Source organism: Sminthopsis crassicaudata, chromosome 3, assembly GCF_048593235.1.
Source record: "Sminthopsis crassicaudata isolate SCR6 chromosome 3, ASM4859323v1, whole genome shotgun sequence".
NCBI lineage: Eukaryota > Metazoa > Chordata > Mammalia > Dasyuromorphia > Dasyuridae > Sminthopsis > Sminthopsis crassicaudata.
The window spans coordinates 187,896,840-187,924,027 of NC_133619.1; the positions used below are offsets into that span (position 1 = coordinate 187,896,840).

The 27,188-nt window shown below is 35.7% G+C and overlaps 1 long non-coding RNA gene across 1 annotated transcript; it reads left to right on the forward strand.

Moving 5' to 3' along the window:
* Positions 1-9,204: 9,204 nt before the first annotated feature.
* LOC141560933 (uncharacterized) lies at positions 9,205-26,805 on the forward strand. Its single transcript, XR_012487904.1, has 4 exons — positions 9,205-9,848; positions 10,050-10,177; positions 11,318-11,437; positions 26,397-26,805. It is a non-coding gene; the product is annotated as an uncharacterized LOC141560933 (long non-coding RNA).
* Positions 26,806-27,188: the final 383 nt, after the last annotated feature.

Genomic DNA, 27,188 nt, shown 5'->3' on the forward strand with positions numbered 1-27,188 from the left:
GGATACAAAATAAATCCACATAAATCCTCAGCATTTTTAACAGCAAGAGATACAAAGAGAAATTCCATTCAAAATAACAGTCGATAGTATAAAATATTTGGGAATATATCTACCAAAGGAAAGTCAGGAATTATATGAGCAAAACTACAAAACACTTGTCGCAAAAATAAAGTCAGATTTAAATAATTGGAAAGACATTAAGTGCTCTTGGATAGGCCAAGCGAATATAATAAAGATGACAATACTCCCCAAACTAATCTATTTATTTAGTGCTATGCCAATCAGACTCCGAAGAAACTATTTTAATGACATAGAAAAAAATAACAACAGAATTCATATGGAACAACAAAAGGTTGAGAATTTCAAGGGAAGTAATGAAAAAAAAAATTAAATGAAGGTGGTCTCGCTGTATGTGCTCTAGAACTATATTATAAAGCAACAGTTACCAAAACCATTTGGTATTGGCTAAGAAATAGAGTAGTCGATCAGTGGAATAGGTTAGGTTAACAGGGCAAGATAGTGAATAAAAATAGCAATCTAGTGTTTGACAAACCCAAACATCCCAACTTTTGGGATAAGAATTCATTATTTGACAAAAACTGCTGGGAAAACTGAAAATTAGTATGGCAGAAACTAGGCATGGACCCACTTTTAACACCACATACTTTGATAAGATCAAAATGGGACCAAGATTTAGGCATAAAGAACGAAATCATAAATAAATTGGAGGAGCATGGGATAGTCTACCTATCAAACTTGTGGAGGAGGAAGGAGTTTGTGTCCAAGGGAGAACTAGAGACCATTATTGATCACAAAATAGAACATTTTGATTACACCAAATTAAAAAGTTTCTGCACAAACAAACTAATGCAAACAAGATTAGAAGGGAAGTAACAAATTGGGAAAACATTTTTACAGTTAAAGGTTCTGATAAAGGCCTTATCTCCAAAATATACAGAGAATTGACTTTAATTTATAAGAAATCAAGCCATTCTTCAATTGATAAATGGTCAAAGGATATGAACAGACAATTTTCAGATGATGAAATTGAAACTATTTCCACTCATGAAAGAGTGTTCCAAATTGCTATTGATCAGAGAAATGCAAATTATGACAACTCTGAGATATCATTACACACCTGTCAGATTGGCTTAGATGACAGGAAGAAATAATGATGAATGTTGGAGGGGATGTGGGAAAACTGGGACACTGATGCATTGTTGGTGGAGTTGTGAAAGAATCCAACCATTCTGGAGAGCAATCTGGAATTATGCCCCAAATGTTATCAATATGTGCATACCCTTTTACCCAGCAGTGCTACTCCTGGGCTTATATCCCAAGGAAATACTAAAGAAGGGAAAGGGACCTGTATGTGCCAAAATGTTTGTGGCAGCCCTTTTCATAGTGGCTAGAAACTGGAAAATGAATGGATGTCCATCAATTGGAGAATGGTTGGGTAAATTATGGTATATGAATGTTATGGAATATTATTGTTCTGTAAAAAATGGCCCACAGGAGGAATACAGAGAGGCTTGGAGAGACTTACATCAACTGATGCTCAGAACCAGAAGATCATTATACACTTCAACAACAATAATGTATGAGGATGTTTTCTGATGGAAGTGGATATCTTCCACATAGAGAAGAGCTAATCCAATTCCAATTGATCAATGATGGAGAGAATCAGCTACATCCAGAAAAGGAACACTGGGAAATGAGTATAAACTGTGAGCACTGTTTTGTTTTGTTTTTCTTCCCAGATTATTTTTAGCTTCCGAATACAATTCTTCCTTTGCAACAACAACAACAACAAAATTCGGTTCTGCACATATATATTGTACCTAGGATATACTATAAAATATTTAATATGTATGGGAATGCCTGCCATCTAGGGGAGGGGGTTGAGGGAAGAAGGGGAAAAATTTGGAACAGAAGGGAGTACAACGGATAATGTAAAAAAAAATTACCTATGAATATGTACTGTCAAAGAAAATGTTATAATAAAAATTAATAAAAAAATGAAAAAAAAAGACTTTTTGATCTCTACCCTGACTCAAATATTGCACCAAGAGCTGAAAGCCAGCTATTAAAAAAATCTGAAAACCAAACTATTAAACTATTAAAGTTACAATCCCAAAAGAGATGCCAAAATGCCCCCACATGGATACTATTTCAAATCATGTCAGACAGATACTAATTTGAGAATTCTCAAGATGCTTTAACCCACTTTTTTGAATCTTTCTGGTACAGCATTCACTGTTAATATGTACAAATGTGGAACTTCTTAGAATAGGACTTACAGAAATGTTTTTAATCTTTTTTTGAATCATGAATCCTTTTGGCAGTTTGATAACTATGGACCCCTTTTCTAGATAATATTTTTAAAGCCTCAAATAAAATACATAGAATTAGAAAGAAACATAATTATATTGGAAAAAGGATGTATTTTTTTCTTATTCAAATTTACACAGACTCTGGTTTATGAAACCAAGACTAAAAAGCTATGATCTCTTCACTTCAAAGATCATGATCTTTCCATTTAATCTGTCTGCATATGCAACCAACTTACACATGGATACTTGTCCTGACTTGGTGGCTACTGTTTGTACAATTGCTTGGGGTTTGTCACTATAGCTTCCATTACCAATGGCACATGGCTATTCTTTTTTTAGGAGGAACAATGCTGACATTTCCTGGCATTCACTTGTTGCATGAAATTTTTTTTTTTTCTGTAAAGGACTTAATTCCTCAGTTATCACCCCATCTTTACAATTTTATATGAGTCCTGGGACTCTACCAAGGTTTTATCAGTGTAATGTTTTTCTGCTCAGTGTTATTCCAGTTACATGTAATATCAAATGGCACGGTACATTAACTTGCCAAAAAAAAAATAATCCCTCAGTTATGGGCTTGAAACTAGGTATTCTTAATTTTTCTCTGATCATAGATCTCTATGTCCATCTGGTAAAGCCTAAAACTCCCAACTCAGGAAAATGTTTTTAAATGCATAAAATACATTAGATTACAAAGGGAAAAGTGTGTTAAAATCTGCAATAGAGTGTTATTGTTCTTAAAGAAATGAAAAATATGATAAATACAGAGAATAGAAATATCTGTATAAAGTGATTTAGAGTAAAGTAACAATAAGGCGAGAAACAAGAACCCAAGAAACCACAGTAATGTAAACAGAAAAGATAACCACCCCCCAAAAATTAATGTTGAAATATCAAAAAATAAGCATAGTTCAAAGAAGAGATATAGAAGATAGTCTACAAAATATGGATCATTGTACATAAATTCTATCTTTTTTGATGTATTAATCAGTTTTGTTGAATTTTTCTCTTGTTTTATTTTCTTTTTTTGTCTTTAAAAATATTCAGTATATGGTATGCTTTACCAAAGAAAGAGATATACTAGGGGTAATGTAAAAAAATCAATAAAATTTATTTTAAAAATACATTTATGGAAAAAAGGTAATTCATAGACTTTAGGTGCTTTTAGACAAAGTATAAAATGTCCTTGAAACTAAAGTAATTTTGACTAAACTAAGGAAATTTGGACAAGCCCCAGAGGTCACATATAAATTATCAAGCAAGCTGAGAAAGGGGTCATTTACAAGTTTGGAGCAAGCATGGCATTCCAACAAAATCTCTGAGGAAGAATTACCTGGAAAAGATAAGCAAAAGAGAAGCATTAGCCTTTGTCTTTTCTCTACAACCCCATTTCCCCTTGTCCTCTTGACAGAGGAGGGCTATGCAAAGAGCATATAAAATATTGAACTTCCCATTTTCCCATTGGTGTCTTAGCTGCATCCTGACGCACAATGTTTATTGAGTAGTTGTGACTAATGGCAGTGTTTACATTGGAAGTCAGTGACATATTGGATGTAGAGTTATAGCTTTGCAAAAAGCAAAACAAAGACAAAACCAAAAATCAACACTATGTCTAAAGAAATTGTTTGAGCACTGGTAGAGACTTTGAACCATGAATAATACCTTTGACAAGTGTATTCTCTCCCCTGGATGTCATGCTTATTTCTTGAAGAGTGTGGCCCAGATTTTTAGAAGGATATTTAATACCAAATGTTTTTGCTGACTTAAATAATTTCCCTTTTTTAAAAGCTACTTCATCTTAACAATTCGATCTAAGTTGCAGAAAGCCAATGGGTATACATGCTACCCACTGCCTAACAAAAGGATGATGGACTTGACATTAAATGAAATATACATTTTTGGACATGATGTAGACATTTGTTTTGACTGACAATGCAAATAAAAAACCCCCAACCAAAAATTAAACTTGAAATACAAAAATTAAAAGGAGAAATTAATAATATTGAAAGTAAAAAATCTATTGAATAAATAAATAAAACCAAGAGTTGGTTTTATGAAAAAGCCAATAAAATAGATAAACCTTTGGTAAATTTGATCAGAATAAAGAAAGAGGAAAATCAAATTGTTAGTCTTACAAAGGAAAAGGGGGATCTTTCCACCAATGAAGAGGAAATTAGAGAAATAATGAGTTACTTTGCCCAACTTTATGCCAATAAATTTGATAACTTAAGTGAAATGGATGACTTCCTCCAAAAATATAGGCTCCCTAGATTAACAGAGGAGGAGATAAATTGCTTAAATAGTCCCATTTCAGAAAAAGAAATAGAACAAGCTATTAATCAACTCCCCAGGAAAAAATCCCCAGGACCAGATGGATTCACATGTGAATTCTACCAAATATTTAAAGAACAATTAACCCCAATGTTATATAAATTATTTGAAAAAATAGGGGATGAAGGAGTCCTACCAAACTCCTTGTATGACACAGACATGGTACTGATACCTAAACCAGGTCGATCAAAAACTGAGAAAGAAAATGACAGACCAATTTCCTTAATGAATATTGATGCTAAAATCTTAAATAAGATATTAGCAAAAAGACTTCAAAAAATCATCCCCAGGATAATACACTATGATCAAGTAGGATTTATTCCAGGAATGCAGGGCTGGTTTAATATTAGGAAAACTATTAATATAATTGACCATATTAATAATCAAATTAATAAGAACCATATGATCATCTCAATAGATGCAGAAAAAGCATTTGACAAAATCCAACATCCATTCCTACTAAAAACTCTTGAGAGTATAGGAATAAATGGACTATTCCTTAGAATAATCAGGAGCATATATTTAAGACCGTCAGTAAGCATAATATGCAATAGAAATAAACTGCAACCTTTCCCAGTAAGATCAGGAGTGAAACAAGGTTGCCCACTATCACCATTACTATTCAAAATAGTACTAGAAACGCTAGCCTTGGCAATAAGAGCCGAGAAAGAGATTCAAGGAATTAGAGTAGGAAATGAGGAAATCAAACTATCACTTTTTGCAGATGACATGATGGTATACTTAGAGAACCCCAAAGACTCTGCTAAAAAGCTATTAGAAATAATTCAAAATTTCAGCAAAGTGGCAGGATACAAAATAAATCCACATAAATCCTTGGCATTTTTATATATCACCAACAAAATGCAACAGCAAGAGATACAAAGATAAATTCCATTCCAAACAAATGTTGAGAGTATAAAGTATTTGGGAATCCATCTACCAAAGAATAGTCAGGATTTATATGAGAAAAATTACAAAACACTTGCCACAAAAATAAAGTCAGATTTAAATAATTGGAAAGACATTCAGTGCTCTTGGATAGGCCGAGCGAATATAATAAAGATGACAATACTCCCCAAACTAATCTATTTCTTTAGTGCTATACCAATCAGACTCCCAAGAAACTATTTCAATTACCTTGAAAAAATAACAACAAAATTCAGATGGAAGAACAAAAGGTCGAGAATTGCAAGGGAACTAATGAAAAAAAAGTCAGAGGAAGGTGGTCTAAGTGTACCTGATCTTAAAGTATATTATATAGCAGCAGTCACCAAAACCATTTGGTACTAGCTAAGAAATAGAACGGTAGATCAGTGGAACAGATTAGATACAAAGGACAAAAAAGGGTACATCTATAGCAATCTAATCTTTGACAAACCCAAAGATACCAACATGAGGGATAAAAATTCATTATTTGGAAAAACCTGTTGGGAAAACTGGAAATTACTATGGCAGAAATTAGATATGGATCCACACTTAACACCATATACCAAGATAAGATCAAAATGGGTCCATGATTTAGGCATAAAGAATGAGATAATAAAAAGATTAGAGGAACAGAGGATATTCTACCTCTCAGACCTGTAGAGGAGGAAGGAATTTATGACCAGAAGAGAACTAGAGATCATCATTGATCACAAAATAGAAGATTTTGATTACATCAAACTAAAACTGTACAAACAATACTAATGCAAACAAGATGAGAAGGGAAGTAACAGATTGGGAAAATATTTATAAAAGCAAATGTTCTGACAAAGGTCTCATTTCCAAAATATATAGAGAACTGACCCTAATTTATAAGAAACCGAACCATTCTCCAATTGATAAATGGTCAAAGGATATGAACAGACAATTCTCAGATGAAGAAATTGAAACTATATCCACTCATATGAAAGAGTGTTCCAAATCACTACTGATCAGAGAAGTGCAAATTAAAACAACTCTGAGATACCACTACACACCTGTCAGATTGGCTAAGATGACAGGAACAAATAATGATGAATGTTGGAGGGGATGTGGGAAAACTGGGAAACTAATACTTTGCTGGTGGAGTTGTGAAAGAATCCAACCATTCTGGAGAGCAATTTGGAACTATGCCCAAAAAGTTATCAAACTGTACATACCCTTTGACCCAGCAGTACTACTACTGGGCTTATATCCCAAAGAAATACTAAAGAGCGGAAAGAGACCTGTATGTGACAAAATGTTTGTAGCATCTCTTTTTGTTGTAGCTAGAAACTGGAAGAAGAATGGATGTCCATCAGTTGGAGAATGTTTGGGTAAATTATGGTATATGAAGGTTATGGAATATTATTGCTCTGTAAGAAATGACCAGCAGGAGGAATACAGAGAGGCTTGGAGAGACTTACATCAAGTGATGCTGAGTGAAATGAGCAGAACCAGAAGATCACTGTACACTGCAACAACAATACTCTGTGAGGATGTATTCTGATGGAAGTGGAAATCTTCAACATAAAGAAGAGCCATCTCACTCCCAGTTGATCAATGATGGACAGAGGTAGCTACACCCAGAGAAGAAACACTGGGAAGTGAATATAAATTGTTAGCACTAATATCTGTCTGCCCAGGTTGCATGTACCTTCGGAATCTAATGCTTATTGTGCAACAAGAAAATGGTATTTACACATATGTATTGTATCTAGGTTATATTGTAACACATGTAAAATATATGGGATTGCCTGTCATCGGGGGGATAGAGTGGAAGGAGGGGGGATAATTTGGAAAAATGAATACAAGGGATAATATTATAAAAAATATATAAAAAAAAAAACGGTGGTGGGTTGGGATAGGAAAAGACACTGTAATAAAGTAACATTAAACAAGTGGAATTTTGCTCTGCTGATTATTTCTTACCTGCATGACTTTTTATTATCACTTAAACTCCCTGAGCCTCAGTTTCCTCATATGTTAAATGAGAGACTTGAGCTTCATGACCACTAGAAAACCACATTTCCAGTTCTAAAACTGTGATTCCACAGCTGAAAATCTAGGAACATTGCCTCCTAATGTAAGATCTGTATTTGTTCATTAATGAGTCATATATTTTCTCTTGGATTTTATATAGTTCATTTGTAACAACATTAACCTGACATGCTTGTCTGTGGGCTGACCCCATCCTTGTTGTGGTGACTATTACAGGTGAGCTGCCGTCTTTCCGGTGACCATCCACTCCAGATCCTCTTTGTGGTTGGTGGGGTGACAATATCAGAAGCCAAAATGGTGAAAGTTCCTATTTCTTCCCTGAAGCCTGCAACACAGGTACCGAACCCTAAATAACAGGATATGTGTCTCCCTGGCTCAAGGATGGGAGAGTCTGGCTGTTCCCACAAGGGTGGGTCTGAGCCTTAGGGGTAGCATTAGAGGAGATGTTCTATAGAACTTGGGAGATGGTGAAGCACTGTGTAAATGTCAGATAATTCTCTTACTGCTACTATTATTACTCGTACTCTTACCACTAGTATTATTACTACTACTTCTACTATTACTCCTCTTCCTACTCCTATGGGTATCACTCCTTCGATTACAACCATTACTCTTCCACCAACTACTACAATTACTCCCACTCTTATTACTGTTACTATTCATACTACTCCCATTCCTTCTAGTTCTCTTCCTCCTGCTACTACTACTATCATTGCTCCTATTCCTCTTAATACTCCTTCTACTACCACTACTACCATTTCTACTACTACTTTTACTATTTCTATTACTACTACTACTACTAGTGTAACTCCTATTCCTATTATTATTACTATTGCTATTACTACTTATTCTGCTGCTATTATTCTTACTTCTATTACTTTTACTACTCATACTTCTCCTACTTCTTCTACTCCTCCTCCTCCTACTACCACTATTCCTTTCTCCCTACTATTATTATAATTATTACTACTACTACTATTATTGCTACTCTTACTTCTATTACTATTAGTACTCTCCTATGAGTACTGTTAAATTTTCTAGTGCCATGACCAATTTATTGCCCTTCTAGCAGCGGACAATTTAAACATTACAACACCAGAAAGGGTTTCAGTGAGATGGTACAGTGGATGGAAGGCAGAGGCTTCGAGGCAGGAAGACTTAGAGTTCTAATTTTCTAATTCGATTCTAATAATAATCTAGGAAGAAAATATCTGCATAAGCAAGATAATTACATACATATGTTTACATACATTGGATTAAGCATATATTTTCATATATTTAACATGTAATAACCGGTCATCTAAGAAAGGAGGTGGAAGGAAGGAGGGGGAAAGTTGGAACAGGAGGTTTCATAAGGGTCAGTGTTGAAAACTTGCCACTTCATATGTTTTCTAAATAAAAAGGGTTCCTAAAAATTTTTTTAAAAGAAAACCTCCACATACAGCCCTAGCAAAATCCTCATCTGATGAGCCTTGCTTACCTTCTCCATGGAGACCTCATTGTGTGATGCCCATTGTGACATGCTCTAGCTCATTGTGACATGCCTGAGAACACCCAAGGTTTTCTGACTTAAAGGTGATGATCTCGCCACAAAAACCCAGTTGGATCCTGAAAGCAAAGGGAGTAGGATGTGTGTATAGAAGAATGGATGAGTGGACAAATAGACTATTAGACTAGATACATAGATAACTGGTGATGGATGGATGGGATAGATAGTATAGACAAATAGATTGAATAGATACACTTGATGCATAGATAAAAAGATAATGATGGATAGATAAGTGAAAAGATAGATTTAAAGTAGAAAAGTTTATAGGTAGAAAAGAGATTTATAGGAAGAAAAGCGATTTATAGGCAGAAAAGAGATTTATAGGTAGAAAAGCGATTCATAGGTAGAAAAGAGATTTATAGGAAGAAAAGCGATTCATAGGCAGAAAAGAGATTTATAGGAAGAAAAGCAATTTATAAGTAGAAAAGAGATTTATAGTAATTAAAGTGATTTATAAGTAGAAAACAGATTATTAGATAAAAAGTGACTTTTAGGTAGAAAAGAGATTTATAGGTAGAAAAGGGGCTTATAGGCAGAAGAGAATAAATAGCTGCATTAAATATACATAGATAATGATTGAGTCAATGGAGGGTTAGGTAAATCAGTAAATAAATTACTGGAAAAAGAGATCCTTTCTGGCCCTCATCAGCATCATACCAAGTGCTCCTGTCAAAGATTGAGACTGCCTTCAGGTCAGTATTAAACTATTATATTTTATTCTTCAATATTATAGAAGCTAAAATGGTTGCTTTCTATCTGGCTTGAGAAATATTCGACTTCTCTTTCCTCCCCTCTTCCCCCACCCGCAAAAAATTCCAGTTTGTGGATGGTTATTCCAGTTGATCAATTGGACACATATCTTTCACTTATGCTGTAACATTTTGCCTTTTCAGGCATCCTATAAGCCACTGCTAAAGCAGAGGAGATACTGAACCACTTGTGTCCAGATGCTGGTGATATTGAAGGCATGTCTTTGGACCTCAGTGATCTACAGAAAACGGGATTTAGCATGCTCATGAAGGTAAAGCAGCTATATAGAGATAATCTATCTTCAGCTTCCCTCCTGCAGTCAGTGTTAATAAGGGGTTCAAGGTAGGGCCAGGTTGCTGACTTACTCTATATGTAGTAGAAGTACAAATAATCTGGGAAATAGAGAGCCTACCTTTAAAAACAAACAAACAATCAAAAGCAGATTCTTTGAGTTCAGAAACTATTTTCTTTTTCATCATCCTATGCCTGGTTCCCAGAAACAAGATGACTTGCTCATATTAGAGGTTTCATAAATGCTTGTTGAATTCAATTACAAATAGATGAAGACCTTTTCTAAAATTATTGGCAGCTGGCTGGTACAGTGGATAACACTGTTGGACCTCCCTTGAATTAGCACCTGATTTCAAACACCAGCTGTAGGACTCTGGGCAAGTCACTTAATCTGTGTTTGCCTCAATTTCCTCATCTGTAAAATGGGAATGGTACAATCATTGTTGCTCCACAGAGAATAAGCCTTTGAGAACTATTTGTCTTCAAGTAGAGTCACAGCATCGTGGATTTTGAGCTGGCAGGAATATTTCAGGGTTTCTGCTTCCATATTTTATAGAGAAAGTTACTGAGACTCAGGGTGGTTTAGTATATTTAGTATATTGTCCCAGTGCATACAGATTGTAAAAGGCAGAAACAAGATTCAAACAGATCCTGTTTATACTATCATGTTAACTCTAAGTGTTCATTACATATGTGTGTATGTGTGTGCATATATGTGTGTGTATATTTCCATACTTCAATCTTTTAACCTATAGGTAAACATATTAACTCTTTAAAAAAATAAAAAAAAGGTGATGAGATGGGGTATGGAAAAGACATTGTAATAAAGTAACATTAAACAAGTGGAATTTTGCTTTGCTGATTATTTCTTACCTGCATGACTTTTTATTATCACTTAAACTCCCTGAGCCTCAGTTTCCTCACATGTTAAATGAGAGAGTTGAGCTCCATGACCATTAGGAGACTACATTTCTAGTCCTAAAATTCTGATTCCACAGCTGAAAATCTATGAACATTATGTCCTACCATAAGATCTTTATTTGATCATTAATGAGTCATATATTAACCTGATATGCTTGTCTGAGGGCTGACCCCATCCTTGTTGTGGTGAATGTCACAGGTGAGCCGACCTCATCCCGGTGACCATCCACTCCAGATCCTCTATGTGGTTGGTGGGGTAACGATATCGGAAGCCAAAATGGTGAAAGATCTTGTTTCTTCCCTGAAGCCTGGAAAACAGGTACTGAACCCTAAATAACAGGACATGCATCTCCCTGGCTCAAGGATGGGGGAGTCTGGCTGTTCCCACAAGGGTGGGTCTTAGCCTTAGGGGTAGCATCAGAGAAAACATGGTCTATATTACTTTGGAGATGGTGAAGCACTGTGTAAATGTCAGATACTATTCTTACTATTATTACTCGTACTCCTACACCTATTATTATTACTACTACTTCTACTATTACTCCTCTTCAAACTCCTATTAGTATCACTCTTAAGATTACTACTATTACTCTTCCACCACCTACTACAATTACTCCCACTCTTATTACTGTTACTATTCATACTACTCCCATTGCTTCTAGTTCTCTTCCTCCTGCTACTACTACTATCATTGCTCTTATTCCTATTTATACTCCTTCTACTACCACTACTACTATTATTTGTAATAGTACCTTTACTATTACTATTACTACTATTTCTACTACTACTAGTGTAACTCCTATTCCTAGTATTATTACTATTGCTATTACTACTTATTCTTATTTCCTACTTCTATAACTTTTACTATTCATACTACTACTACTTCTTCTACTCCTCCTCCTCCTACCACTATTCCTTTCTCCCTACTATTACTATAATTACTACTACTACTACTACTACTACTACTACTACTACTACTACTACTACTACTACTGCTACTCTTACTTCTATTACTATTAGTATTCCTCCTATGAGTACTGTTAAATTTTCTAGTGCAATGACCAATTTATTGCCCTTCCAGGAGCGGACACCTTAACCATTACAACATCAGAAAGGGTTTAAGTGACATGGTACAGTGGATAGAAGGCAGTGGCTTCAAGGCAGGAAGACTTAGAGTTCCAAATTTTCTTCCAACACTTACTATCTGTTTTGACCTTAAACAAGTCATTCTACATCTGCCCTCAGTTTTCCCAATAGTAAAACGGTGTTTACAAGAATCACTATTTCCTAAGTTGTTTTGAGGGTCAAATGAGATAATGGTTATGAAATAGTACAGTGCCTGACACTTAGTACAAATGTTAGCAAGTTATTATTATTTTTTATTAATTTTTAATTATAACATTTTTGACAGTACATATGCATAGGTAATTATTCCCCTACTTCCCTCCATACCCTTCCTATATATATTAAATAGATCATAGTAAATGCTTGGTACAATATATATGTGCAGAACAGAATTTTATTGTTGTTGTTGTTGCAAAGGAAGAATTGTATTCAGAAGGTAAAAATTATCTGTGAAGGAAAACAAAAAACAAACAAATAAAAAAAATGCTCACAGTTTACATATCCCAGTGTTCAGGTTCTGGGTGTAGCCGATTCTGTCCATCATTGCTCAATTGGAATTGGATTAGCTCTTCTCCATATTGAAGTTATACACTTCCATTAGACTACATCATCATACAGTATCATTGTTGAAGTGTATAAAAATCTCCTAGTTCTTCTCGTTTGACTCTGCTTCAGTTGATGTAAGTCTCACCAAGCCTCTCTGTATTCCTCCTGTTGGTCATTTCTTACAGAACAATAATATTCCATAACATTCTTATACCATAATTTACCCAACCATTCTCCAATTGATGGACATCCCTTCATTTTCCAGTTTCTAGCCACTACAAAAAAGTGCTGCCACAAACATTTTGGCACATACAGGTCCTTTTCCCTTCTTTAGTATTTCCTTGGGATATAAGCCCAGTAGTAGCACTTCTGGGTCAACGGATTTGCAGATTTTGATAACTTTTGGGGCATAATTCCAGATTGCTCTCCAGAATGGTTGGATTCTTTCACAACTACACCTATGATGCATCATTTTCCGAATTTTCTCACAACTGCTCCAACATTCACCATTATTTGTTCCTGTCATCTCAAGAAATGTCACTAGTGTATAGTGCTATCTCAGACTTGTGATTTGAAACTTGTGAGTGAAAATAGTTTTGATTTCATCATCTGAAAATTATCTGTTCATATCCTTTGACCACTTTTCAATTTTGGAATGGCTTGATTTCTTATAAATTAGCGTCCATTCTCTTTATATTTTGGAGATGAGGCCTTTGTCTGAACGTTTAACTGTAAAAATGTTTCCCAATTTCTCACTTCCCTTCTAATCTTGTTGGCATTAGTTTTTCTTTTCTTTTCTTTTTTTTTTTTAATGCAGGAACTTTGTAATTTGATGTTATCAAAGTTTTCTATTTAGAGATCAATAATGATCTCTAGTTCTTTTTTGGACACAAATTCCTTCCTCCTCCACAAGTCTGAGAGGTAGAGTATCCTATGATCCTCTAATTTATGTATGTTCTCGTTTCTGCCTAAATCATGGACCCATTTTGATCTTATCTTAGTATGTGGTGTTAAATGTGGGTCCATGCCTAGTTTCTGCCTTACTAATTTCCAGTTTTTCCAGCAGTTTTTGTCAAATAATGAATTCTTATGCCAAAAGTTGGGATCTTTGGGTTTGTCAAACCCTAGATTGCTATTTTTATTCACTATCTTGCCCTGTGAAAGTATCCTACTCCACTGAACAACTAGTCTATTTCTTAAGTAATACCAAATGGTTTTGGTGACTGTTGCTTTATAATATAGTTCTAGATCAGGTACAGCTAGACAGCTAGACTACCTTCTTTTTTTTTTTTTTTCATTCCTTCCCTTGAAATTTTCGAACTTTTGTTGTTCCATATGAATTCTGTTGTTATTTTTTCTAGGTCTTTAAAAAAAGTTCCTTGGGAGTCAGATTGGTATAGCACTAAATAAATAGATGAGTTTAGGGCTTATTATCATCCTCATTATATTCTCTCGGCCTATCCAAAAGCACTGAATACCTTTCTAATGAAATCTGACTTCCTTTTTATGGCAAGTGTTTACTAATTTTGCTCATATATTTCCTTTATTAGATATATTTCCAAATATTTTATACTATTGACAGTTATTTTGAATGGAGTTTCTCTTTGTATCTCTTGCTGTTGGATTGTGTTTGTAATGTATAAAAATGCTGAGGATTTCTGTGGATTTATTTTGTATCCTGCAATTTTGCTAAAGTTCTAAATTATTTCTAATAGCTTTTTAGCAGAGTTTTTGGGGTTCTCTAAGTATATGTATATATAAGTATATATATATCTCTAAGTCTTCTGCAAAGAGTGATCGTTTGATTTCCTCATTTCCTACTCTTAATTCCTTGAATCTCTTTCTCAGCTCTTTTTGCCAATGCTAGCGTTTCTAGTACTATATTGAATAGTAATGGTGATAGTGGGAAACCTTGTTTCACTCCTTATCTTACAGGGAAAGTTTCCATAAGATATTTACTGACGGTTTTAAATATATGTTCCTTATGATTTTAAGGAATAGTCCATTTATTCCTATACTCTCAAGCGTTTTTTGTAGGAATGGATGTTCGGTTTTATCAAATGCTTTTTCTGCCTCTATTGAGATGATCATGTTTTTTATTTATTTGATTATTAATGTGGACAATTATACTAATAGTTTTCCTAATATTGAACCAACCCTTCATTCCTGGTATAAATCCTCCTTGATCATAGTGTAATATCCTGGGAAGATTTCCTGAAGCCTTTTTGCTAATATCTTATTTAAGATTTTAGCATCAATATTCAAGAAGGAAATTGGTCTATAGTTTTCTTTCTCAGTTTTCAATCTACCTGGTTTTAGGTATCAGTACCATGTCTGGATCATAAAAGGAATTTGGTAGGACTCCTTCAATCCCTTTTTTTTTTAAATTGTTTATATATCATTAGACTTAGTTTTTCTTTAAATGTTTGGTAGAATTCACATGTCAATCCATCTTTTCCTGGGGATTTTTTCTTAGGGAGTTGGTTAATAGCTTGTTCTCTTACTTTTTATGAAATGGGACTATTTAGACTACTTACTTCTTCCTCTGTTAATCTGGGCAAGCTATATTTTTGAAGGTATTCTTCCATTTCTTTTAAGTTATCGAATTAATTGGCATAAAGTTGAGCAAAGTAGCTTCTAACTATTGTTCTAATTTCCTCTTCCTTAGTGGTGAGTTCTCCCTTTTCATTTTCAAGGCTAAGAATTTGCTTTTTCTCTTTCCTTTTTTTTAAATCAGATTTACTAAGGGTTTGCCTATTTTATTGTTTTTTTCATAGAACCAACTCTTACTTTTAATTAATAGTTTTTTTGTTTTTTTTTTACTTTCAATTTTATTAATCTCACTTTTTATTTTTAGTATTTCAAGTTTCGTGTTTGTCTCGGGGTTTTTAATTTGTTCCTTTTCTAGAAATTTTACTTGTAAGCCCAATTCATTGACCCTCTCTTTCTCTATTTTATGCAACTAGGCCTCTAAAGATATAAAACTTCCCCTTATTACTGCTTTGGCTGTATCCCACACATTTTGGTATGATGTCTCATGATTGTCATTTTCTTGGGTGAAGTTATTAATTATGTCTTTGATTTGCTGTTTTACCTAGGCATTCTTTAGTATAAGATTATTTAGTTTCCAATTATTTTTTGGTCTATTTTCTCCTGGCTTTTTATTAAATGTAATTTTCATTGCATTGTGGTCTGAAAAGGATGAATTTACTATTTCTGTCTTAATGCATTTGATTTTGAGGTTTTTCTGTCCTAGGATGTGATCGATTTTTGTATAGGTTCCATGAACTGCTGAGAAGAAAATGTACTCCTTTCTGTCTCCATTTAGCTTTCGGCGAAGATCTATCATATCCAACTTTTCTAGTATTCTATTTGCCTCTTTGACTTCTTATTTATTTTGTGGCTTGATTTAATTAATTCTGAGAGTGCAAGGTTGAGATCTCCAACTATTATAGTTTTGCTGTCTATTTCTTTTTGCAACTCTCTTAATTTCTCTTTTAAGAATTTAGATGCTGTCCCACTTGGTATGTGTATAGGTTTAATATTGATACTGCTTCATTATCTATGCTACCCTTTAGCAGGATATAATGCCCTTTCTTATCTCTGTTAATTAGGTCAATTTTTGTTTTTGCTCCATCTGAGATGAGCATGTCTACCCCAGCTTTTTTGGCTTCACCTGAAGCATAGTAGATTCTGCTCCACCCTTTTACTTTTATTTTGAATGTATCACGTGTTTTTAGGTGTGTTTTCTGCAAATAATATATAGTAGGATGTTGGCATTTAATCCAGTTTGCTAATTGCTTCCTCATTATGAGGAAATTTACACCATTCACATTTATGGTTAGAATGACTAATTCTCCATTGCTTGCCATCTTGTTGACCTCTGCTTATGCTTTTCTCCTTTCTTTCCCTCTTTCCCCCCTTCATGGGAGGTTGGGAACATTATCAGTCACCTGTCTTCCCACTAATCAGACCCTTTACAGAAAAGATTATAGAGAACAAAAAGGAAAAGAAAAAGAGGGGGAAAAGGGAAAAAAGAGAAAGTCATATCTTTATCAGTCAACAGCAGATTTTCATCAACAATTTCCTTGGGTACAATTCCAGGACACCAGACCATCAGTTTCCTTGAGAGTAGTGGGATGGAGTCCCTATGACTATGATGAGAGAAAGCCTGCAGGTCAATTTAATGAGAAGACTATTGGACTGAGAGGTCCATGACCTGAATCTAAGTCATCATTTCATTTCTTCTATTTTCCTTATTTAGAAAATGTAGTTGGATAAGGAGGAAGAAAGGGCTGCTTCTCTGTAGAGAAGTGAGAAAGGGGGGAATTCTCAGCCTCACGGGGAACAGACCCCAGCCCATCTTGGCTTGGACTGCCTAAAGAGCCTCTTGCATTGTGTCCTATGTAACAGAAGGTCTCAATTCCATGGAATGGGAAGGTTTCAAGAGTTAGAATTACTTAACCCCAATCATACTGCTCCTAAACAACATGGTGCTCATAAAGCTTCCATCATAAAGCTTCCATTAAATTTCAATCTCCCTTTCCCTTCCCAATAAGATACCTTCATATATACTTTAGGGCCAGCATTTTCAAAGCCTAAAGCTGATGTGTTTTGACTATTTGGGTGAATTATTTGGCCATTGTGGCTGAATATAGTGTGTGTGTGTGTGTGTGTGTGTGTGTGTGTGTGTGTGTGGGTGTGTGTGTGGGTGTGTGTGTGTGTGTGTGTAATCATGTGTGAGTACATATCTGTATATTCCATATAGAAAGTCATACTATACCACAGTCTCTGAGGGCCTTGTTGATAGTGAGATTATGTAAACTACAAATGGAGAAGTGTTTTCATTGAGTTCGAACTTTATATTATTCATAGAAGGATTTGTCCTTCTTTTGTTGTATTTAAGATTTTTTTTTTTTGCCTCAAAAAGAGCAAGGATGACACCATATTGATTTTAAAAAGGCATTTTCTCTTTGGAAAGGAAGTAAGATAACCAACTATTGTAGAGACTATGCTTTCCTCTGGAATCTATCTTACATAAAACCCAAGGTTTATGGCCTAAATAATCAATGTTACTTTCATAATATATTTTTACTTTGAAAGACCAATTTTTTGTAAGGGTAAGGCCTATATTAAAACCAGAATGAGTAGATGTTACCAAGTATGCTTAGATTGCACTTCTAGTTAGATTTTTTCTTCTCTGACCCAAATTAGAATTCTTCCACTTTTTTTTTTCATAAGTTTTATTGTCATTTATATTTTTTATATCACAGCTTCTAATAATAATAATAATAATAATAAAGTAATGAAATTACATTTATTTAATGTTTGAAAGTTTGCAGAAATATTTCATCTGATGCAGTAAGACAAGGTGGGAACTTTTGTCTCCATTTTATAGATGAGGAAACTAAGGACAGCAGCTTTGTTCACTGTCAGTTGTGGTTCACCCTTTATTTCTAAAGAGGACTAACAACATTCAGCCTCAAGGTCACAATAATTGACATTTATATGGCACTTTTGTTGTTTAGTTGTGACGACATTTGGGGTTTTCTTGACAAAGACACTGGCTACCACTGCCCTCTGACCCTAGACTTAGAGCTGTCCAACTCCATTTTACACAGCCAATGCAGAAGATCTGGTATTTGAATCCACAGCCCCCAGCTCCAAAGCCAGATCTTCCCAGTGTACCAGACTTCCTCCATTCTATGTAGACAAGCCTAAAGTAAAGATCATCTTTCACCCAATGCTTGCTTGGTTCTGGAAGGCCCCTTGTGCCAGGAACGGGGACCCAAATCAGAGGAAGGTTTGAGTTAGGAGGTGGAGCAGCCAGAGCCTCAGGACCCCACACTTGAAAATGGAGCAGCTATTCATCTTTGGAGCGAGAGAGTGGTATTAGAAGGAGGGAGCAATTCCAACTGAAAGCAAAATAACTTTCTGTCCAAATGCTCCGCAGTAGAGTTGCTGTCCACAGTAGTAGAGAACAAAAACCAAGTGTACAGGTTCTGAGGGAAGGTTGAAGAGTGATGAGCACAGATTCTGAGGATCCAAGTTGGGTGGGAGGAGGAGGAGTGATGAGCACAGATTCTGAGGGTCCAATTTGGGAAGGATGATGAGCAGTGATGAGCACAGATTCTGAGGGTCCAAGTTCAGAGTGATGATGAGGAGTGATGAGCAGAGATTCTGAGGGTCCAAATTGGGAGGGATGATGAGGAGTGATGAGCACACATTCTGAGATGGAGCATAAGGTAGCCACCATCTTGCTGCCCCAAGCCATGAACCTCAGAAAATCTTAAATTAGATTGCATTCCGTTCTTGAAACTTGGAAATGGAGTTTGTCTGCCCTGAAACCTGAGTCAATTAAAAGGAGATAACCCTTGCCCTTTGTGTTTCTTTCACCATGGCTGAGGCAGGAGAGGACTTTCCCTCCCTAATTATATGTGGTGTTTCCCCACCCCCTCCTCTTCTAAGGTATTGTGCTTTCCAGGGGACTCCTGAGCCCACTTAACTTTACAGAGCTGTTATTTGCAATGGATCTACTTCATCCTGACATTGGCAACTGAGCCAGATCCATCTGCTAAGAAGATAAGACTTAGCCATCTGCAAAGACCCTCTCTCTTGACACCAGTAGAGATATGTTTCCTAAACTCTACCCTGTTACTAATTGTGGGAATAATTGAATCCTGGCTTAAGGCCCTGGATAATGGGGAGGGGGGTGGGGGAGAAGGAGAGAGATTGCTGTTGTGGAGTTTTGATCTATACTCTGGAGTTTATTGTACTGGTGGTGGGAAGGGGAGAGATGATGTTGCTGAGTTTGATGTGGTTTAAAAAAAAAAAAAAGTTTTTTTTCTGTTTCCAAAAGTGTCAAGTTGTCATTTTTCAGCTCCCACATGATTAGTGATATTTCCCAATTTCGTCTGGGCTATCTGGTGATTAGGTTTGCCCTTTCGTTAATCATAAAGAAATACTTGTTTGCAAGCTTATTGGATAAATTACATTGTCCCTTATTTGCAGCTAGCCCATACTGCTGATGGGTAAAGCTGGCTATCCTATCTGGGTTTGGGAATAAGAGAGGGAGGCAGATTTGTTCTTCTTTGAGATTGTGAAACAACTGTAACCAGGACCTTTGCCATCAGAGGCTGGGGACCGTCTGAAAGTCTGGGAGCAAAGACGTATTGGGGGTTAACAAGCAGCAGGGCTGTTGTGTTCTAGCAAGAGAAGTCCCAGAGAAGCTAGGAACTGGCCCTGCTGAAGTCTTTTGGATCTTCCTGGAGGAAGAGAGCAGCCATTCCACACCTGGAGGGCAATTCAGAATGACAAGGGACTGGCTTAGAGATTTGCATCCAGGTGCTTCCCCTCAGCTCCAGGGGAAGGCTGAGCCAGAAAATAATTGGTGTCCCCACAGGCTTGTGCTGGATCTGCCCATTCCCCCTTTGAAGTTTCTTCTGCCTGACTTGTGCTCATTATAATCTATATGACTGAAATGTAAAACTTCTGTTTCTGAAAATCTAACCTTTCTTCAGAAGCTGGGAACCTAAATCCCCTGGATGAAGAAGGGGGATAGTAAGAGTGCTAGAAAAGCAAATGGGTGCTCTGGAGCCGGCAAGATTGGAGATGGGAAAACCCTGTCTGATTTGATTCCATAGATAGTGGCAAATGTCAGGTTAGCCACAAAAGATGTTTGCACTGATTGATAAAGCTGGAACAATACCTCTGAAATAACAGGACATGCGTCTCCCTGGCCCAAGGATGGGAGCCAAAGATGGATGTTCTCCCAAGGCTTGTACTGAAACTTAGGGGTAGCATCAGAGGAGATGATCTATAGAACTTGAGAGATTGAGAAGCACTCTGTAAATCTCAGATACTACTCTTACTCTACTATTATTACTCATACTCTTACCCCTATTATTATTAATAATACTTCTACTAATAATCCTCTTCCTACTCCTATTAGTATTACTCCTACAATTACTACTATTACTCTTTCCCCAACTACTACAATTACTCCCACTCTTATTACTATTATTATTCCTTCTAGATCTCTTCCTCCTGCTACTAGTACTATCATTGATCCTATTCCTATTAATACTCCTTTTACTACCACTACTATTATTTCTACTACCACTTTTACTATTACTATTACTACTACAACTCCTACTCCTACTACTCCTACTACTAGTGTAACTCCCATTCCTATTATTATTACTATTGCTATTACGACTTCTTCTACTACTATTATTCCTACTGCTATTATTATTAGTACTACTACCATTACTATTACTTTTATCATTATTACTCTTACTACTACTTTTATCACTATTATTATTCCTCCTCCTATTACTGTTACTACTCATACTACTCCTACTTCTTCTACTCCTCGACCTCCTACTCCTACCACTACTCCTTTCTCACTACTATTACTATAATTACTACTATTACTACTACTACTACTACTACTACTACTACTACTACTACTACTACTACTGCTACTGCTACTACTACTACTGCTACTCTTACTTCTATTAGTATTATTACTCCTACTAGGAGTACTGTTAAGTTTTCCTAGTGCCATGACCAATTTCTTGCCTTTCTAGGAGCAGACAACTTAACCATTACAAGGAGCAGACAACTTAACCATTACAACACCAGAAAAGGTGAAAGTGAGATGGTACAGCTGATAGAGGGCAGGGGCTTCAAGGCAGGAAGATATAGAGTCTAATTTACCTTCCAAAACTTACTGTATGTTTTGAAATTAAACAAGTCATTTTACATTTGCCCCCAGTTTTCTCAATAGTGAAACGGTGTTTACAATAATTCCTATTGCCTAAGTTTTTGTGAGAGTCAAATGATATAATAATTTTAAAATAGTACAAATGCCAGCAAGTTATTATTATTTTTTATTGATTTTTAATTATAGCATTTTTTTTGACAGTACATATGCATAGGTAATTTTTCTTTACAACATTATCCCTTCTACTCCTTTCTGTTCTGAATTATTCCCCTACTTCCCTCCATGCCCTCCAATAGAGGGCAGGCATTCCCATACATATTAAATATCTTATAGTATATTCTTGGTACAATATATATGTGCAGAACCAAATTTTATTGTTGTTGTTATTGCAAAGGAAGAAGTGTATTCAGAAGGTAAAAATTATCTGTGAAGAAAAATAAAAAACAAACAAACAAAAATGCTCACAGTTTACATATCGCAGTGTTCAGGTTCTGGGTGTAGCTGATTCTGTCCATCATTGCTCAATTGGAATTGGATTAGCTCTTCTCCATATTGAAGATATACACTTCCATTAGAATACATCCTCATACAGTATCATTGTTGAAGTGTATAAAGATCTCCTAGTTCTGCTCGTTTGACTCTGCATCAGTTGATGTAAGTCTCTCCAATCCTCTCTGGTTTCCTCCTTTTGGTCATTTCTTAGAGAACAATAATATTCCATAATATTCTTATACCATAATTTACCCAACCATTCTCCAATTGATGGACATCCGTTCATTTTCCAGTTTCTAGCCACTACAAAAAGTGCTGCCACAAACATTTTGGCACATACAGGTCCTTTTCCCTTCTTTAGTATTTCCTTGGGATATAAGTCCAGTAGTAGCACTTCTGGGTCAACGGATTTGCAGATTTTGATAACTTTTAGGGCATAATTCCAGATTGCTCTCCAGAATGGTTGGATTCTTTCACAACTCCACCAACAATGCATCATTTTCCCAATTTTCTCACAGCCCCTCCAACATTCATCATTATGTTTTCCTGTCATCTTCACGAATGTGACAGGTGTGAGATCCACACTTGTGATTTGGAACTTGTGAGTGGAAATAGTTTTAATTTCATCATCTGAAAATTGTCTGTTCATATCCTTTCACCATTTTTCAATTTGAGAATGGCTTGATTACTTATAAATTAGCATCAATTCTCTGTATATCTTGGAGATGCGGCCTTTATCTGAACCTTTAACTGTAAAAATGTTTTCCCAATTTCTTACTTCCCTTCTAATCTTGTTTGCATCAGTTTCTCCCCCCCTGGGGAAACTTTTTAATTTAATGTAATCTAAATTTTCTATTTTGTGATCAATAATGATCTCTTGGTTTCCTTTGGTCACATAATCCTTCCTCCTCCACAAGTCTGAGAGGTAAAGTATCCTATGTTCCTCTAATTTATTTATGATCTCGTTCTTTATGCCTAAATCATGGACCCATTTTGATCTTATCTTAGTATATGGTGTTAAGTGTGTGTCCATGCCTAGTTTCTGCCTTACTAATTTCCAGTTTTTCCAGCAGTTTTTGTCAAGTAATGAATTCTTATGCCAAAAGTTGGGATCTTTGGGTTTGTCAAACACTAGATTGCTATTTTGATTCACTATCTTGCCCTGTGAAAGTATCCTACTCCACTGAACAACTAGTCTATTTCTTAATCAATACCAAATGGTTTTGGTGACTGTTACTTTATGGTGACTGTTGCTTTATAATATAGTTCTAGATCAGGTACATCTAGACAGCTAGACCACCTTCATTTTTTTTTCATTCCTTCCCTTGAAATTCTCGAACTTTTGTTGTTCCATATGAATTCTGTTGTTATTTTTTCTAGGTCTTTAAAAAAAAGTTCCTTGGGAGTCAGATTGGTATAGCACTAAATAAATAGATTAGTTTAGGGAGTATTTTCATCTTCATTATATTCTCTCGACCTATCCAAAAGCACTGAATGTCTTTCTAATTAAATCTGACTTCATTTTTGTGCCAAGTGTTTCGTAATTTTGCTCATATAATTCCTTACTTTCCTTTGTTAGATATATTCCCAAATATTTTATAATATCGACAGTTATTTTGAATGGAGTTTCTCTTTGTATCTCTTGCTGTTGGATTGTATTGGTAATGTATAAAAATGCTGAGGATTTCTGTGGATTTATTTTGTATCCTGCAATTTTGCTAAAGTTCTGAATTATTTCTAATAGCTTTTTAGCAGAGTCTTTGGGGTTCTGTAAGTATACCATTATGTCACCTACAAAGAGTGATAGTTTGATTTCATTTCCTACTCTAATTCCTTGAATCTCTTTCTCAGCACTTTTTGCCAAGGCTAGCATTTCTAGTACTATATTGAATAATAATGGTGATAGTGGGAAACCTTGTTTCACTCCTTATCTTACAGGGAAAGGTTCCATAAGATATTTACTGACGGTTTTAAATATATGTTCCTTATGATTTTAAGGAATAGTCCATTTATTCCTATACTCTCAAGTGTTTTTTGTAGGAATGGATGTTGGATTTTATCAAATGCTTTTTCTGCATCTATTGAGATGATCATATGTTTTTTTATTAATTTGATTATTAATATGGACAATTATACTAGGTTTTCCTAATATGAAACCAACCCAGCATTCCTGGTATAAATCCTGCTTGATCATAATGTATTATAAATCCTGCTTGATCATAATGTATTATCATGGGGATGATTATCTGAAGTCTTTTTGCTAATATCTTATTAAGATTTTAGCATCAATATTCAAGAAGGAAATTGGTCTTTAGTTTTCTTTCTCAGTTTACAATCTACTTGGTTTTAGGTATCAGTACCATGTCTGGGGCATAAAAGGAATTTGGTAGGCCTCCTTCAATTCCTTTTTTTTTTTCAAATTTTTTATATAGTATTAGAGTTAGTTGTTCTTTAAATGTTTGGTAGAATTCACATGTCAATCCATCTCTTCCTGAGGATTTTTTCTTAGGGTGCTGGTAAATAAGTTGTTTTATTTCTTTTTCTGAAATGGGACTATTTAGACTTCTTACTTCTTCCTCCGTTAATCTGCGCAAGCTATATTTCCTCCACAAGTCTGAGAGGTAAATTATCCTATGTTCCTCTAATTCATTTATGATCTCATTCTTTATTCCTAAATCATGGACCCATTTTGATCTTTTCTCAGTATTTGGTGTTAAGTGTGGGTCCATGCCTAGTTTCTGCCATACTAATTTCCAGTTTTCCCAGCAGTTTCTGTCAAATAATGAATTCTTATTCCAAAATTTGGGATCTTTGGGTTTGTCAAAAAATAGCTATTTTTATTCAATATCTTGCCCTGTGAAGATAACTAGTCTATTTCTTAGCCAACACTCAATGGTTTTGGTGACTGCTGCTTTATACTATAGTTTAGATAAGGTACAGCTAGGCTACCTTCATTTGATTTTTTTTTTTCATTACTTCCCTTGCAATTCTCGATTTTTTGTTCTTTCCTATGAATGTTGTTGTTATTTTTTCTAGGTCATTAAAATAGTTTCTGATTGGTGTAGCACTAAATAAATAGATTAATTTAGAGAGTATTGTCATCTTGATAATATTCGCTCTGCTTATCCAAGAGCACTGAATGTCTTTCCAATTATGTAAATCTGACTTTATTTTTGTGGCAAGTGTTTTGTATATGAGTGTTTTGTAATTTTTCTCATATAATTCCTGACTATACTTTGGCTACCAAATACTTTATACTCTCAACATTTGCTTGGAATGGAATTTCTCTTTGTATCTCTTGCTGATGGATTGTGTTGGTAATGTATAAAAATGCTGCGGATTTAGGTGGATTTATTTTGTATCTTGAAACTTTGCTAAAGTTCTGAATTTATTCTAATAGCTTTTTAGCAGAGTCTTTGGGGTTCTCTAAGTATACCATCATGTCATCTGCAAAGATGAGTGATAGTTTGATTTCCTCATTACCTACTTTAATTCCTTGAATCTCTCTGGGGTCTTATTGCCCAGGCTAGCATTTCTAATACAATATTGAATAGTAATGGTGATAGTGAGCAACCGTTGTTTCACTCCTTATCTTACTGGGAAAGGTTCCAGCGTATCACCATTACATATGATGTTTACTGACAGTTTTAAATATTTAATCATTATTTATATTTAATCATTATTTTAGGAATAGTCGCTCCAGTGTCCATGGCACAGCCTTGGGCTTCAGGTTCCTGAGGGGAGGGATAAGTTGGAGGTCTGAGGCAGTGGTAATGTTCTTGGTTTTTAGTCACCAAGTTTTTAGTCACCAAGCATTCATCAGATGCCCGGTGCAGCAGACAGAGGCCAGACAGATGTGACCTCAGGCTCACTGGCCTTGTCACCCAGGGAGAAGTTGCCCAGCTGCCTCATTTTGAGGGAGAAAAAAGAAAACCCTCACTTCCAAGTTTGAGAGGAGGATCCAACTGGGATAAATGCAAAGTCTAGCATGGGAGGTAGCATCTGGGGAGCGCTGTGCTAGCTCTCAGATGGTGAGGGTGCTGGGGACTGGAATGGGGATGATGATTACCAGGCATTGTACAAAGCATTTTCTTAAGGATAGAATGTCCCTATCACCTAGAATGTCCCTATCACCTTTTTTCTTTTTGGAAAGCCTGGTAGGAGAAATATTTGCCAGGGTTTCTCCACAACCTGGATTAGGGCCATACCTCCCTCTAACCTCAGCAGCTCCAGACCCACTCCCCCTCCTGGCCTGTTCTTAGCCCTCGATTTAAATTGGTTGGATTTATTCAGGGGACTCAGCTGCCTGACCATTGGAACACATTGTTTGATTTCATTGAAAAGGCAAATGCTTCTGTTTAATGTGAGCTTCAATCTCTTCCCCCAGTTGCTGCAATATTTGGTGTATTGGGCATGTTGCTCGTGACCTCTTCCAGACTTACTTAACATGACATGATAACCTTAACCTTGGCATAAGATTGGACATGTCTTGTACAAACAACCCTGGCCTAATTAACAAAGGGATCCAAGATCTGCATCGTTTGAAAGGGGTATTTTCCAAGAAGAAAGGTACCTGATGAAGAGGTCCAGGGACTTAACCGTGGCCCTAGGCTCCATCCCAAGAGCAATATGTGGGCTTAGCTCCCTTTCCCGCTGGCTGCTTCTACTCATGTCCCCTGTGTCTGGTCCCTGTGTCTTTTGTAACCGTATCATTCATCCATCAGCCTTAGACTACTCAATCAGCAAAGCACAAATAAACAAACATATATTACTGGCTGCTTCTACTCATGTCCCCAGATTCTAGTCCCTGTGTCTTTTGTGACCGTATCATTCATTTGGTAGCCTACCTCATCCATCAGCCTTACACTACTCAATCAGCAAACATATATTACAGACTTGCTATGTGTCATATGTTACACTAGACCCTGGAGACAGAAAGATAAAAACAAAATGGTTTTTATTATTGTGGAAAATTAGTAGGAAGAAAATCTCTGTATAAGCAAGATAATTGCATAAATATATTTATATACATTGGATTTATCATATATTTTCACATATTTAACATTAATTACCGGTCTTCTAGGGAAGGAGGGGGAATGTTGGAACAGGAGGTTTCACAAGGCTCAGTGTTGAAAACTTGTCCCTTCATATGTTTTCTAAAATAAAGTTTCCTAAAAAA